Raw genomic sequence first — 3,781 nt, 5'->3', positions numbered from 1 at the left:
AGATCTGAAGACATACAACATTGGTAAAGTATACTGTTAGGGACCTCTCCAAAGTCCTGAAGAGCACTGGTATCAGCATAAAAACTAAAGTACATCAGATTCAAGCCAGAGTCAGATTCAAGCCATGATCTTTCTGATCACCTGCTTGGTATCTCAGAATTGGACAATGAATAAGGATAACTGGACAAGTATCAATGCCTTTGTGGTGTCAAAAAAGAGTGAGTGCTGAATATTCCATGGACTGCCAAGAAAATAAACAGATGTGTCTTGGAGAAAGTGAAACCAGAGTGCTTCTTAGAAACAAGGATGGTGAAACTTTGTCTCATATATTTTAAACATATTGCTAGAGAGGCTATTCCTTAGAAAGGGACATCATGTTTGGAAAGATGGAGGGTCAGTGAAAAAGAGGAAAATCCTCAAGGAGATGGATTAACACAATAACTGAAGCAATGGGCTCCAGTATATCAGAGATGATCAGGATGATACAGGATAAGATAGTGTTCAGATCTGTTGTTCATAAGTAGCTATGAGTCATATGCAACAAAATTTAACAATAACAATTTAAGACTTGTAGTCCTTTGGTTGAACAGTTAACACTTTTGACTGATAATAAAAAAGTAGAAGGTCAAGTCCACCCAAAAGTGTCTTGGAAGAAAGGTCAGTAGTCTATTTAAAAAAAAAAAACAACACACAGTTCTATAAAACCTATAAGGACCACCATTCCCCTCTGACACACATGGGGATATCATGAGTCAGAATGAACTCAGCAGTAACTCGTGGCTGTGATGATGGTGGCATAACTGGGAAGTCCACCTCTTAAGGAATTAAAGGATAATTTTATTATACCTTGGTTTCCCTCATACATTTGCCCACATCATCCAAGTGTCCCCTTTGTTGTATTATTAAAATTATTCAATCCCGTACAAGAAACATGGGCAACTTTTGCATGCCAGAGAGTGCATTAAACACTTAAGACACACCAATGAAAAAGACATGGTCCTTGCATTCAGAAAACTCCAAATTGAGTGTCAGAAAACAAACTTTAAATCTGATGGTGTTTCAATTGGCAATTTCAACTTCAAATCAGTGGAACTATGCTAGAAAAAAGTGTGGAATGAGGGGAAATTTCTTGATAAGAAATTGCTGTTGTTGCTAGTGCTATTGAGTTGAGTGTGACTCATAGCAGCCCTTTGAATGACAAATAAGATTCCTGTGCAATATTTGCAATCTTTGGCACACTCAATTCTATTGCTGTAGTCAATCAACCTGGTTGAGGGTCGTCTTCTCCTTTGCTGTCCCTCCACATTCCAAGCATGATGTTCTCTCCAAGGAATAGCGTATCCAAGTTTCATGCCCCAAGTATGTGAGAGGAAGCTTGGACATTCTTGTCTCAAGGAGCCCTCTGACTCCTCCAAGGCATGTCTGTGGGTTCTTTCAGCAGTTAATGAAATATTCCATATTCTTCTTCAACACCACTGTTCAAAGGCACCAATTCTTCTGTCATCTTTATTCCTTGTCCAGATTTCAGCAGCAAATAAGATGCAACTAATTTCTGGCATGGCCAATAAGCAATGATGTCAGTTTGAAAACAAATGTGCACTTGATTCAAGCCATGATCTTCTCAGTCAACTACTAAACATTGGGGAGCTAGACAATGAATAAGGATGAAAGAAGAAGATGATTGTCTTTGAGTTGTGGTGTTGGAGAAGAGTACTGAATATCCAATGGACTGCTGAAAGAATGAACATGTATGTCTTGGGGAAAGTGCAGGTGGGGTGCTCTCTAGAGGCAAAGATGACAAAGTTTCATCTCATACTTCAGATATATAACTAGTGAAGATAGGTGGTTCAAATTCACCAGTGGTTTTACAAAGAAAGAGGAGTAATATCTTCCCATGTTATTTATGACCTTTGGAACTCATTGGGTAGTCAGCTGCAAGTTTTTTCTAACTCGACAGCTGTGAATTTTAAAATATTTTCCTCAGATCCTATTTTTACATGGACCTTGATTCTCTGTCTTTCAAGAAGATAAATTATCCTTACATATGATTCCAACAAATATATTAACACAGTGGCCAATGTAGTTTGCATGGCCCAACCACTTCCTACAAGAAGAGATCCTGCTTCACCTCAACCATATGGTCTAAAATTAGATAAGAGACCTAAAATGAAAAGTGTTACTCCAGAAGAGGAAACAGAACACAAGCCTGGCCAAAGCAACTATGATCTTTACACAAATAATAAGTTATGTGAAATATAAATGTAGTCAATACATTTGGCTGCTAACCAAAAATTGGAGGTCTGCATCCACTTAGAGGTGCCCTGAGGCAGGATCTGGTGATCTACTTTAGAAAAAAATCAGCCATTTAAAATTCTAGGAAGCACAGTTCTACTGTGATCCACACAGCGTCACTAAGAATCCAAATCTTCTCCAAGAGAGTGGTTTTTACTCTGAGTTTAAACTACCCAGGAGGTATCAAAAGAAGATGGAAGGAATATACTGAGTCATTGTATCGAAAAGAATTGGCAGATACAGGAGAATTTAATGAAATAGCATTTGAGCCAGAGCCTACGGTGATGGAGGCAGAAGTTCAAGCTGTTTTGAAGGAAATAGCAAAAAATAAGGCCCCCGGAATAGATGGTATACCAATTGACATATTTCAGCTAAGAGATGCTGCCGTGGATGTGCTCACCAAGTTGTGCCAAGAAATCTGGAGAACAACCACTTGGCCAACTGACTGGAAAAGGTCTATACTTGTTCCCATCCCAAAGAAGGGCGACCCAACTGAGTGTGGAAACTACAGAACAATATCATTGATTTCACATGCAAGCAAGATTCTACTGAAGATTATCAAAAAACGACTGGAACAGTACATCAGCAGAGAACTGCCAGAAGTCCAGGCTGGGTTTAGAAGGGGTCGTGGTACTAGGGATATTGTTGCTGATGTTAGATGGATCTTAGCTGAAAGCAGAGAATACCAGAAGAATGTCTATCTGTGTTTCATTGATTATGCAAAAGCATTTGACTGCGTGGATCATAGCAAACTGCGGCTGACTCTGAGAAGAATGGGAATCCCAGAACATTTAATCGTGCTAATGCGAAACCTATACTTGGACCAAGAGGCAGTAGTCAGAACAGAGCAGGGCAACACTGCATGGTTCAAAATTGGGAAGGGTGTACGCCAGGGATGTGTCCTGTCTCCATACCTTTTCAACCTGTATGCATAGTAGATTATCCGAGAGGCTGGGCTCTATGAGGAGAATTGTGGCGTTAGGATTGGTGGACGATCTATCAACAATCTGCGTTATGCAGATGGCACAACCCTGCTCGCTGAAACTGAGGAGGACCTCATGCACTTACTACAGAGGGTCAAGGACTGCAGCCTTCAATATGGACTGAGGCTCAATGTCCAGAAGACAAAAATTCTCACCGCTGGACTAATCGGTAGCCTCAGGATGGATGGTGAAGAAATTGAGATTGTTCACAGCTTCAGTTTGCTCGGCTCCACGGTCAACACTCTTGGCGCCAGTAGCCAGGAAATCAAAAAGCATATCGCGATGGGAAAGTCTGCTGTTAGGGACCTCTCTAAAGTACCCAAGAGCAACGGTGTCTCTCTGGAGACTAAGGTGCGCCTGATGCAGGCCATAGTTTTTGCAATCACTTGTTATGCATCAGAGAGTTGGACAATGACTATGGAGGATAGTAGGAGAATTGACTCCTTTGAGCTGTGATGCTGGAGAAGAGTACTGAATGTACCATGGACGGCCAAGAAAACAAATAG

Source organism: Elephantulus edwardii, unplaced genomic scaffold (genome assembly GCF_000299155.1).
Source record: "Elephantulus edwardii isolate Elephantulus edwardi_28Jun2011 unplaced genomic scaffold, EleEdw1.0 scaffold00010, whole genome shotgun sequence".
NCBI lineage: Eukaryota > Metazoa > Chordata > Mammalia > Macroscelidea > Macroscelididae > Elephantulus > Elephantulus edwardii.
The sequence above is the reverse complement of the archived record's forward strand: the minus strand, read 5'-3'. Positions refer to the sequence as shown.